The sequence below is a fragment of the Ixodes scapularis genome, unplaced genomic scaffold (assembly GCF_016920785.2).
Source record: "Ixodes scapularis isolate PalLabHiFi unplaced genomic scaffold, ASM1692078v2 PGA_scaffold10__122_contigs__length_95168666, whole genome shotgun sequence".
In the NCBI taxonomy this organism is placed as follows: Eukaryota; Metazoa; Arthropoda; class Arachnida; order Ixodida; family Ixodidae; genus Ixodes; species Ixodes scapularis.
In genome coordinates, this window is record NW_024609836.1 from 21913056 (window position 1) to 21926692 (window position 13637).

Here is a 13637-nt window from a genome sequence, read left to right on the forward strand (position 1 = left end):
AGACCAATTTGTCCCCTCACCTGCCGTCATTCCTTGTCTCGTCACATGGTGGGGAGCCAAATAGGCTTGTTGGATACCAGAAAGAGGTTGATGACACAGTTTATTTTTTAACTGCCCGTTTTTCTTTAGACTACCTGTCTGTTGTGAGCAAAAAAACGCTAGCACGTGATTTGGTGATGAGCCTGTTCCCGACACCACTTTATAGAGCTGTCATTCGTCCCGATGGCCACGATGTGTTAAAGCGGGTCAAGGGAACGTGTGTCCCTCCTTCAGTTAAATCTTTCTTTTTTAAACTGCACACCAACACTCTACCCGTTAAGGCATGGCTCAGGGAAAAAGGAATCTATGTGCCATGGTCGGTTGACTGTCTCGTATGTAAACAACCAGAAACCATCGAACACGTTTTTATTTTTTGCTGGGATGCAGTTTTTTTTTGGGATGTCCCACAACGCACTCTGAAGGAGCAGTTGTGCATTAGCCCATCCGGCATTCGCTTCTTGAACGTAACGAATGACAATGGTGTTCCTTTTGATTTGATTATGTTGCTTGGGTTGTGTAGCATATGGAGGTCGCGCATGGCGGTCCGCCACGCCGACCGCAATGCTAAAGAAGTGAGATATTACTTTTTCAGCCTCATTAGGCGAGTAGAAAGTGTTCTTTCAAACCGTGAGCCGAAGCCCGACTGGCTAGGCATTTGTGGGCCTCTCCTTAAGATGAGAGGTTTTTAATGTGCTCTACAAAAAGTGTTGTAGACCATTTTTAACGTTTTGACTGTTTATGTTTTGCCTCTACAATAAAGAAAAAAAAAAAAAAAGTGCGGTCGTGGCGCAGCGGTTATCACGCTGGGCACCTATTGCCGCGTAGCGGTTCACGACGCTGGGTGCGAGCCCTCTCAGGGCTGACGCAAGTTATATTTTTCTTTGTGCTTTTCTTATATTTATTATATACATCGACACGCAGATTAAACCCTATTTTCGCATTTGGCGCGTGAATGCTGGATATTTATATCTTTTTGTCTGCATATTTCGCATGTATTTGTTTACACTCTTGCAAACCAGCACGAAGTTACTTGTCGCAATTTCAATAGGGTTCGTTATAGGGTCTTCGGTTTTGCATTCTATATATCTGAAAAATCCGGCGCTATTCTTATACCTGATAATCCGGGAGAAATTGGGCTTTTTAAAAAGCCATTCAAAAATTCGGGTCTTGACGAGTAATATTTAGAAAATATCAACAATTTAAAATGAAATTCGCTATACCGCGTCGGCCTCAGGGCGTGAATATTGTTATTAACACTAAGAAAATTATGCAATATTCAGATAATACGCAGAAACAGTGTTTGATCTCACATGATATTCCTTGTTTTTCACATGGTGTGTCTAAAGACCCGGCTTCGGTACCAGTTTTTAGCATTTCACCCCCACCGCACTTCCCATCCTTTATTTCCCCACAAATGACCTGAGGTCAAGGTGTCGAGAGAACACTTAAAACACGTTAGAAAAAAAATTTAACTACCTCTTGGAGTAGCGCAGGTTCTTTCATAACCTAAACCATTGTAGGCGTGATATTCATTAGCTTGCATATCGCGCAATAGCGTCATGCCAACACATCACTTATTCAGTACTCGGCTTCCATGGACTTTATTCCAGTCTCCATGTACCGAATCCTGGAGAAAAGCTCACCGCAAAACCGGCGGACGCAGAGAAAAGCTCACCGGCCATTGAGTGGATGCGGAGAAAAGCTCACCGATCTTTTTTCTTCTTTTCATACGGAGGCTGTTGGATCACGCGTAACATATGTTAATTTATTATCATTAAAATTCGTCAGCTTTATAAAACAGAACATGTATTTTTTTAATATTTGTTAAGCTTATTCTGTATATTGCCCTCAATTTATTAATTGCGGGCGAGTGTTTTTTGTGGTTTACTCTCTAAGCAACGAAAGCCTCACTGAAAGCTTCATGAACTTGAAGAACAGGGAAAAGTCCAAAAACTTATTAATGTCTGCCTAAGACCTAAAAAGCAAAACTATTAATGCAGAAAATCCGAAAGTGTATGCGTAACAACGCCGTGCCTGAAATACTCTTTGACTCTTTTGTTAACCTTTGAAAGCAAGATATTACAGTCAGTAGGAAATCGAGGTTTCTTTCTTCCACGGACAAGCACGTTTTCTAGCCGTTCGCGCTGGTGTTTCCAAGCGTTACCTTTGTGTGATAGTGCCCTTCTACGGCGAGCCACCCATGACCTTCACAGCTGCACACTGTTACCGTTGTTACTCGTGACGATGTAAGAGCTAGCCTTCTGTAAGGTAGCGTATTGGGCGAGTTGGTAAACCTAATACATGATGAAAACCGCTGAAACGACGACGACGGAGTGAAGACAACAACCACGACAGAACGAGCTTGTTCTCGCACCTAAAATATTATTATTGAAAATAAAAAAAAAATAAAAAAAAAACATACCCGCCATTGATAGTTCAACAAACACCTACCCATCTATCAGGCCCCACACAATCTTCGGAGCTGAAACGGTTCGCCACACCGCTAATCATATTAGCTCGCAAAAAGCAGACCTTTATCTCACAGAGCTACCGACAGCGCACTGTCAAGCTTTCAATGAATTGTTGTCCTTTTACGGGTGTCCGATATTCGGATTTTATACTTGCGGCGTCATTAATATACAGAACGGGTGATTACTAATTTCTGCCAAATGAACTTCCAGAATATTACAAAAAAGAGGAGAATCATTTTTGAATTGACGAATTCTAATTGCGTTAAATTGCCACGTGTGACGCACAATCCGAAAAGCTAAGAACGAATAAAAAAAAAAATCGGTGAGCTTTTATCTGCATCCGCTCAAAGACCGGTGAGCTTTTCTCCGGGATTCCCCGCTCAGCTATGCTATGCTGCCCGCTCCGCTATCCGCTCCGCTATCCGCTCCGTGACCCCCTCAGATATGCGATGCCGATACGGTCCGCACCACTGTCCTCTACTACGGCCCCGTCCTCCATCCATATGTTGACTGCTCCGCTGTCCTACGCTGCCCGGACCGCTATCCGCTGCGGCCCGCTCAGCTCTTTGACGTGGTCCGCTCCGCTATCAGCTATCGCTGTAGTGTGCGTTATATGCACGGTGGCCCAGCGCTGTGCGGAGAGCAAGTCGTCTGCTTCTTGCCCAGGGGTTGCTGTGACATCAGAGCGACGCCGAGCACTGATTGATCTTGTTTGCAAGAAGAGTGGGTAGCGCTCAATGCTATATGCCTTGAGGTCTACCCGCCATCTTTTTTTTTTTTTAATCAGCCAATTAAAGTTTGACGTTGTTCTGACAATACTGCAACTTCTGCGCAAGAAGCAGGCGACTTGCTCTCCGAAAATGCATTTGATGAGCAGAAGTCAAGATTTTAATCACTGACTCGATTTCTGTATCGCCGAACCGTTTGCCAATCAACCGAAAACAACCACATAAGATCGTTATTTGTTTTTGGTTCAGGTTCATTACCAAATGTCTGATTTAGACTTTTGTTTTGTTCCGGTCGGGTCAAAATAACGGTTTTGGTTCGTTTTTCTGCTCGGGTTTGAGCTCGGTTGACAGACTGGTAAAAACGTCAAATTATCTGTTTCTGGTTTCAACTTACTTCTCCACCATGCTCTCCCCGCTGGTATTCAACTGCTAAATAATTTGCAGAACAAGTTCAATATTCAGTCACAGCAACGAACAGCCCGCCTGTTGAAATCATTAAATTACCAAGTATAACATTACCCGACGCACGGGCTGAATATCTGCATTATTACTGAACCCCGGTAAAGGGTTCCAGAGATTACTTAAGGGGCTCGGTGAAAAACCCCTATTGGATATGATAGAACAATTATCAGACGAACAAGAACCCTGAAGGATTAGAACAAAATAACAAAACCGGGCAATAGAACCATCGACTATTGAATATAAAGTTACACCATTAAAAAAAAACGAGACTGCAGGTAACGACAGCGCAATCAAAGGTTTCAAACATAGCTGAAATTTTTTTTTCGAAACCTGAATAAATAGGGAAAAGAAAAAGAAAACGAACGAATAAGGAGAAGGGAAAAATCCCACGAACATCTCTTACCACGAATGTACATTCCGACAGTTACCAGGACAAAGACGGCCTCCCCCTGCGACATCCTGCTCCCCTGTTATCTTTGATACCTGTCACCCCGACCAAAAACGAACAAAAAAAATTTCCTTTCCGGAAACTTGTAGACACTCAAAGATTGCACCTTTCACAGCGTAAGAAATCGCTGAAATGCGTGGTCCAAACCAAACCAAGTTTTTTTGTTTTTTTTTAAATAGCGTTTCCGTGACGTAGTATTGCGAGCGATTCCTTTATCAAACGGTTGTGGTCATGTTTTTTTCCTTTCTTCTACTGATGTCACATCCCACAACAGTATATAATTCTTATACAGTCGGAATGTACATTTGTGGAAAGACGTTTTTGGGGGGTTTCTTCCTTGCCCTTATTCGTTCGTTTTTTTCGTATTTAACAAGGTTTTGGTAAATCAAATTTCAGCTGTGTTTGAGACTTCTGAGTGTGTGTCGTTACCTGCAGTCTGTTTATTTCTTTTCATCATGTTTAATGCACACCAGCCCGTTTGCGCCCTTACATTTATTTCATAAAGCTACGTTGGTTCTTTCTCATGGCTCAATATTTTATGCCTCCACGCCTGGTTATCGGGTACGCTGAATTTATTTTGCCCCCGAATATTCATTTCTGTTTTTGCTCTAAAGCACACGAAATAAACGCCGAGGAGTCAGCTTGGGGAGAAACAACGAAGGTGGATGAACGGTGAGAATTGGACAATCCCCAGTGCCAGGACAAGCCGCGCACAAAAGGCGAAGCCCCACAACTGAATACCCTCAGCGATTGATTTTGAACGCGTTTTTCAGTACCTTCGTAGCATGGTTAGACACAACATTGAAAAGGCCTCTAGAATGAATCTGGTCTCTCAGCGAAGTTTTTATTTTTTGCGCGTCTTCTTTACGCTTTTTTTGTTTTGTTCCACGATGTTAGCGCCTATTGTTCGCGATAAGCAGACATTTTTTTTTTATCGCTCCAACGCTCTTGCACATGACGCAGCACGCGGCCGCAGGAGCAGACGCAAGAAGGAGAGGAGGTCACCGGCGGACAGTAGCAGGACAATGAGACGAGGGATGGGAAAGAAGGTCAAGATTGTGATCGACGCGCGAAACTACATTTTGAAAAGGCGTGAAGGTCGATACGCCACGTGTCGCTAAAATCTGGAACTAAACTGGCCGTGTCCCCGAAAGTTGGACTTGTTAGCGGAAAAATTTCCACGCTAAATCTAGCGGAAAAATTTCCCCGCCAAATTTAGCGGAAAAATTTCCCCGCTAAATCTAGCGGAAAAATTTTCCCGCTAAATCTAGCGGAAAAAATTTCCCCGCTACATCTAGCGGAAAACTTTCCCCGCTAAGTTTAGCGGAAACGTTTTCCCGCTAAATCAAGCGGAAAAAATTTCCCCGCTAGATCTAGCGGAAAAATTTCAGCGCTAAATCTAGCGGAAAAAGTTTCCCCGCTAAATCTAGCGGGGAAATTTTGGTCACGTGACCTCGGAGGGGGGGGGCACGTCACTTCCCCACGTAGACCCCCTTTCCTCTATGTCACGTGACCACCCGGCGTCACGTGACCCCCCCCGAGAACACTTGGCCCTCAGTACCTTTCCCTCCTCCTCCTCCAGAGCTGCGCTCCAAATCGGCGTTACAGGGAGTTAGTTGTAAATGGCTTTCACTTTTTTATGTTCTTTTTCAGTTTTATTGCGGTTATAAAGATCAGTTCGTTGATTTGCATCGACGGACGTCTTTCCTGAACCCCACAAATTTTCCGCTAAATTTAGCGGTGAAAATTTTACGCTAGATGTAGCGGGAGAAATTTTACGCTAGACAGCAGGGAAAATTTGTCACTAAATACAGCTGATTAAATATTCCGCTAAATATAGCGAGGAAAATTTTACGCTAGATTTAGCTACGATACTTTCCCGCTAAATTTAGCAGTGAACATTTCCCGCTAGATTTAGCGGGGAAATTTGCCGCTAAATTTAGCGAGCAACGTTTTCCGCCAGATTTAGCGAGGAAAATTTCCCGATAAATTTAGCGGGGAACATTTTGCGCTCGACTTAGCGGGGAAAATTTTCCGCTAAATTTAGCGGGGAAAATTTTGCGCTAGATTTAGTGGGGAAAATATTACACTAGACTTATTGGGGCAAATTTTTCGCTAAATCTAGCTGGGGAAATATTCCGCTAGATGTAGCGGGGAAAAAGTTCCGCTTGATTTAGCGGGGAAAATTTCCCGCTAGACATAGCGGGGCAAATTTTCCGCTAAATTTAGCTGGGAAGATGTTCCGCTAAATTTAGCGGGAGAAATTTTCCGCTAAATATAGCGGGGAAAATGTTCCGCTTGATCTAGCGGGGAAAATTTTCCGCTAAATTTAGCAGGGAAAAATTTCCGCTAGAGTTAGCGGAGAAAATTTTTGCTAGACTTAGCGGGGCAGATTTTCCGCTAAATCTAGCTGGGAAAATTTTCCGCTAGATTTAGCGGAGAAAATTTTCCGCTAAACATAGCGGCGAAAATGTTCTGTTAGATTTAGCGGGAAAAATTTTCCGCTAGATTCAGCGGGAAAATTTTCCGTTAGATTTAGCGGGGAGATTTTCCGCTAAATTTAGCGGGGGAATCTACCCATCATGCACGGCGTGGTTACGCCGACGCCGCTCCAGCCGGAAACGGGTGCTTAAGAGCTGCTCTCTAAAAAGAGTAACCAATATATCAATTAAGCTCGTGAATAGTGGGACAAGTAACTCGAGTAATCACATTAGTGATCAAACTACCAATCGCCCCCCCCCCCCAAAAAAAAAATTCTAATTGTATAAACAATTGTTCTAAGTTACCAAATGTTTAAGCGAAACACGACCATTGAACACAATAAGTGCACATATATATAGTGGATTAAATTGTGTGGCGCTTGGATTAAATTGTATGGCGCTTGGACTAAATTGAGTGACCCCGAGATTAAATTGGTCGTCGCTTGGATTAAAATGAGCGGGAAAACCTGTAGTTGGTGCAAATAAAACAACAGTATATTATTTTTATGTGGGACTTTTTGCGGCAGCACACTCAAACACGAGCACATACAGCATACCTGCCCAACGCGAACACCAAGCAACATACCGAACAGTGGTACAAGTATATGTTAGTCAACAGTACAATACACAAACTCCAGAAAGGGCCCGGGTGTCTTTATACCAACACCCTACCGACCCGATTCGTGTATATGTCCTATCACTTTCTGAAAAAAATAGGCTAGTGATTGCCACTTTTTGCTAGAAGAATACGAAGGGTGTTTGCAACTAATATTGATATACAAGTGGTATGTTTATTTAAATTTTTAAGCTAGGGACCTCTCTTAATCTACTGCTTGGAAAGGCAACATGATATAAAATTAATCATTTCAGTAACATCCCAAGGCTTGCTCATGATGAGTTTAGGTTTAAGATTCACGCAGTGAGAAGCTTACTTAAGCCATGTTGCCCCATGCTCGTTCCTTGCGTCTAATAATATCACAAGATAGACCAATCTCTGAATTGATAGTCTGATAATTCCTAGTCTTATGGTGTTCAATTAGTTCATAAAATAACTGTGGCAAAGGGAGGTTCACGTGACATCCGTCTTGTGAGAGGGGGTCTGCGTTCATAGGTGGCTTCTACACGTTTTGTTTCCATACCCTGCCTGTAAGCCTCAGCACGTACAATAAGTCAATTATAGCGGGCAAGCTCTCAACATACTTTACAGTTATTTTGTAGTTGTGTGCTACTATCATTTACGTCTGCCTGCACATTAATATCTAACTCTAAAAGGCCTTCCCGTCCCTCCCCCCCCCCCCCTCCACACCGCCAGACATCACTTCCAGATAAGTGGTCATTTTACAGGGGTTTGTAGTCGTCACTTTGCCCAGATACAGGGTCTCGGTCTTAGGGGTAGTCAAGCTTCAAAGAAGCCATTTAGACTACCCCAAGTAGTCTTTTTTCTTAAGTGTACGGATTCAAAATTTGGTTACGATAGGAAATTATTAAGTGCGCCGATTTGCCCGCGCAATGTCTAAGAATTACCCAAAACTAGATTAAAAAAAGATTCAATAGTTACCACAAATATGTAAACCGACTTTTGTCAGCAAAAAAAAAAAATTTTCTCTTATAAGTTTTTGTGAGAAATTGAAGCAACATTATTCTTGCGACGGAGAGGAGACGGCTAGGCCTACTTCTCAACATAAATGAGACGTCATGAGACGTGAAAATTTGAAGAACCGCGCGCAAAAAAATGGTTCAAATTTATACCGTTTTAGTTAACGTCCCAGATAACGCTACGTGAGGTAGCGAAACGATTTCCCCCGCCGTCCTCCCCTCCCTCGTATCGTCTGCTAGCGCGCAGTCCGCCATGTTGTTCCTTACTCGCCCTCCACGGCTGTGTTCAAAATCCTCCGAGTTAATTCGGCGGGTCGTGTCACGTGACAATCGAGTTAGAACAACGCTGGACCTGGGGAAGTACACGAACGCCAAGGTAGCAAACCGTTGCTCGAGAGTGTGGTCAAGCAAAATCTGCCATGTTCCTCCTCACAAGAAACGGAACGCGGGCACGGACCAATGGGAGGGCGCGTCGGCACATCAATCGCTGTCCCTACTTAGCCAAGCGTTCGATGAAGAGACTTCAGTTCTAAGTTGCCGGGAGGTCTTCAAAACTGTATTTGAATAAATAAGCAATTATAGCAGGAATTTATTTTTATGCACAAATTGTAACGATTGAAGGATAATAAAATGCTTATAACTCGAGATCATATTTTTTGACGAATATTGACATACTACGATCCGCATATACTCTTAAGCTGTCAGCCACTAGAGGTGTGCTGTGGTTTAGCTTGAGCTTCAGACATTGTACCGCTAGGGGCAGTTCAGAGATCCACCGACGATAACGTCATGAGTAGGCTTTGATCTCTAGGCGGCATAGATTGTTCTCATCCATGACGTCGCGTGCTTGGTTCCATTCAGGAGACGTTGAGGATGAAGAGGAACTCGACAAATCCGGCGGGGGAGGCACAAGCGGAGGTGGAGACGGCGGCTCAACCGGAGGTGGAGGAGGAGGCTCAAGCGAAGGTGGAGGTGGAGTTGGTGGTTCAACCAGTGGTGGAGGCGGAGGTGCAGCCGGAGGCCCAACCGGAGGTGGAGCCGGAGGCCCAACCGGAGGTGGAGCAGGAGGCTCAACCAGAGTTGGAGGCGGAGGTGGAGGCGGAGGTGGAGGCGGAGGTGGAGGCGGAGGTGGAGCCGGAGGCTCGACCGGAGGTGGAGGCGGAAGCGGTGGTGGCCGCTCTTTATCGCCCTCCTTCCCCATGGTCACCACAACGCCTAAAGGTAGAGCCAACCGTCTCGGAGAGCGTTTCATCTAAATTTCTTACGCATTTCGCAACGGAGTTGAGTCCTGTTCGGCAATCTTTGCGGTCAGATCTTCTGACCAAATTAATGGTCGTTTCGCTCAGAAACTATTTTGGACGCATGGGCCACAGAAAAGTAAGATTATTTCGGCGTAAAAAGGTAACATCTCACACTGAACGTAAGTAAAGCAAAGTCCGGAGGATTGTTTGTGTACAAACTCCTGAACGACGTTTGCGGCCGAGCGGCCCCGCGGCTCCGCGGCTTCTGTCTTGCGCAGTCGTTTCATCTTCATCACTACTTTCACACAAGTCTCAAAAGACGTCCCTTCATCATCTGCCGGAGGATATAGTCGTCCTCTTAACTGAAATCGTCACTTTGATTTATATCACGCATAGAGTTACCATAAAACGAGCGGGGTTGGAACGTGGCCATTCCTTCTGTCAGCGAAATTGAAATTTCGCGCTCCTCCGTTTTTTAGGCTGCTTAGGATTAGTTCTGCCTCCTATGAGAAAAGCTCGAACTCTTTGAAGAGTGAAGGAATTGAGGTGTTCACGAAACGTTCCAAGATATGGCGCCACCAATCCTGCCAAAAAGAGCGAAGGAGCACGTTTAAAAGGACGCGGGATTCCGTGTCGGGCCATGCCCGACTCTTGACCGGAAGCGCATCTCTCCGATGTCGGGTGTGGCCCGACACATGACCGCAAAGGTTAAGGCAGCAGCTACCGTCACACCGCTGCGCTGGCGCTGACCGTCGGCAGAATGCTTGCGCACACGCATCGCCTCTTGCACTTCGCGCGTTAATCTACAGACCACGACGCGTGTGGTCAGAACTGCGCGTGCGCAACAGTCGGATGGGCTATGGATGGCAGTGCCGTAAGATACTCCACCGCGGTGATTTCATTTTATTCTATTTATTAAACCTTAAGTGCTCCTGGGGGGCACTACATAATTGGGGTGAAATACAAAACACAATGTAGCAGTTCAGAAGATTAAATACAAGGTAGAGACAGGAGATTAAATACAAGGTAGAGACAAAACTGACAACATCCGTCCAAAAAATACAACATCGAAGTAAGGGCAACACATGCTGAGTCAGCTCTGCAAGAAATAATGCCTGATCTGTAATTGTTACAAGGGATTCTGGTAGTGAAATCTAGTCCTTTATGACAAAAGGGAAGGGTAGTTATTTAAACTCTCTGTTCTGGCAAAAGGTAGTCCGAGCTTGGGGCAATTATCACGACGGAGGGAGACACGATTTGCTGGTGAAAAGAACTCCCGGTCAGTCCAGAATTTATAAAAGAGGTCGTGAACAAAAAAAAAAACAAAAAAAACGATAAGCTCTCTACGGTGCGCCTATTCTCAATAGCAGCTAAGGATATTGAGGTGTTGAGAACAGAAATATTCGTGGGTGAATAGGCGTGAGGGATGAATTTAATCGCGCGGTTTTTACTGATTATGACATGTCGGAAAGGTAAGTCTGATGGGTGTTCCATAGGGTAGGTGCATATTCACACTTGGATCTAGCACGTGTGCAATATGACAGCTATTTAATCTTCGGTGAGGCTTAAAGTAGGTCGTGTCTAAGGAATCCTAGGGTTTTATGACCACTTGCAGTTATGTTTTCGATGCGTGTTTAGGTACACGCCAAGGTACAAGGCCAAGAGTTTAGGTACATGCCAAGGTATTTAAAAGGCCGGTGAAACGAGAATCAGTTGGAAAGTTTATCTCTTTATATGCGCTTGCTGGCACTGGTAAGGCTCAAGGATACTCGCACTCAACGCCACTGTCCAAGAAAATTATTTGTTGCTATGTAATATCAAGGACAAAAGCGAGCGTTTACATTCAATCTCTCCTTCGCAAAACTTGCAGACGTAGCTGGGTGGCCGCAGTTCCGCCTTGTGAAGTTGTGACGATATTTGAATGCGGCTCATAGACTGGAGCTCGATTTGGGGTCGTGATAATTGATAGCTCGAGAAGCATTCGGGTAGTGGCCGATGTCCGATTGCTACAATGACGACAATAGCCTAACCACAACAATGTCTCGAACTGATCTCATGTCCAGTGTCTTGCCAACTACAGCGCGAGGCTGTGATCAACAATGGCGGCGCATAATCGGCTCCAGATCACAAGGCCGCTTGCTCTGAAAGTGAGATGGGGGGGTGAACGCTGACCGTTTTCTTTATTTTTTTCTGCAACTTCGATTGCGTGTGGTGAAAAATGAACAGGTGTTTCACGGGTCATTCACGTCAGAGATCCGTTCTAAGCGGTATTTGCGCAAAGTACAAAAATCGTTGCATCGCCTCTTCAAAAGACGAAACCCGTTCTACTGGTTGCGATATGAGTTGATAATTATAATTTTACTGGATTCCGAGATTTAAAGAAAAGATACACATTTACATTTCTATGAGTAAAAGACACGAGCCAATCATCACTTCATATTTTATTTAATCTTTAGTCTCGTTTAATGCTAGGCAATCATCTTTACTAGTAATAGCACAATAAATTAAAAGGTCATCAGCAAACAGACGAACACAACTTTCCAGGTGATAACCAACATTATTTATGTGAACAAGAAATAGTAAGGTGCCCAGTACAGCACCCTGAGGCACCCCTGAAATAACTGGTAAAGATTGCGAAAAGGCTTCACCCAGACGCACAGATTGAGTTCTAGTCTTAAGAAAAGTACTCATCCAGTCCACTAACATAGTATTAATATTAAAATATTTTAATTTTGCGATTGGTCTGCACTGGGGCACTCGGGTTTTTGAAAAGCCTATAAACACAGCATACATTTGTTTAAGTGAGTTGAGTTAACGTTGTGTGTGTGTGTGGGGGGGCGGGGGGGATATCGGTAACCTTCTCTCCTTTCTAACGTTCCTAGTGCTCACCCTTTCTCCTCTCGTCCTCTAGTGCCGTCCTCTCCATTCCCGCCTTTTTCGTGCTCGCCCTTCCTCTCTTCGCCTGGCGTTACCTTCGCAGGCACTGCACACCACTAGTGACCTGGAGTGTAGTCACTGGCAGTACTGTGCATCTCATTATCGCTAAGCAGCCAATGAGAGTCCGGCGTTTGCGGATAGCATAGCTCCTGGAACAATCGAAGAGCCAGGAGCGGGGACATAAAACAACTTTCGTTCCTTAGGCTGTCGATGAGTATGTGATCTACATTCCCAGTGCAGGGTATCCCAACAAAAAATAAGATTAAATAAATAATAGTTTTTTTTTTTTTTTATTTTGCAAAAACAAACGGCGCATAACCGAACGTTCATTCTCCGGGTAAATGCTGCCCTTGCGGCCCGAGACTGATTGCGAAGTTAAACGGCATTTTCGGAAAATTTAAATGATAAAATAGAGCCCGTTGTCGGCATCGTGTTTTGTGACTAGCGTGTTTTTATTTTTGGCGGCGTAGCTTTGTTCGCGTGGCTAATTGAACACAGTTTTCTCGCGGTGCAAGTGACCAAAGATGACTGAGGATGGGAAAAACCTTGTCAAAAGCTTTGCATTCCCAGGTTTTCCACAAGCTCAATGAATTTGAAATCTCTGTCGGCCACTAGTTTCCCATTAACACACACAAAAAAAACTGAAGATCACTTTTACGTTTTTAATAAGATAATTGTTAGTTGCATATCTTTGGCATCAGGTTCAAATCGCTATCGTTACATTTGGTCGGTAGATGAGCGTTCGTTGATGCGTTGGTTTTATTTACAGAAAGAAATGTATATGTTTTTTTAGCCACCCTTTACATTGCAAACAAAAGTTTGTAGAAGAAATTTTAGATGTCATGGATAAAGAAAGAATAAAACAATTAAAACAGGGACAACACAACCACATCTTTCAACTAGCAACAGACGAGTAAACTTTCAAACAGCGAGCAGCCGACTATACCCAGTAGGAGTAGGGGAGAGAAGGGGCAGAGAAGGAAAGATAAGAAACGCGAAGTGCAAGTCAGGGTGGTAGGGTTATCTCGGATTTTAAAAATTCAACCTCAGTTTTCGTCAGCAGGAGGGAAGGGTTAGACACGTTGTTTTTTGCTGTGGTCATCGCGAATGCTTCTCTGATTTCCCTGCCGAATCTGCTGTCATGCCCCCCCAGGATTTTTGTGTCATCAAAGAGGGGATGACAACGCAAACACGAACGGGCCTGTATTTGCGTTGTCTGGTGGATTTTAACTGCT

At 44.3% G+C, this 13637-nt stretch overlaps 1 pseudogene; it reads right to left on the reverse strand.

The window, feature by feature from the left end:
• LOC121834742 overlaps nt 1-12497 on the reverse strand; it is a 31554-nt pseudogene extending 19057 nt beyond the window's left edge.
• Nucleotides 12498-13637: the final 1140 nt, after the last annotated feature.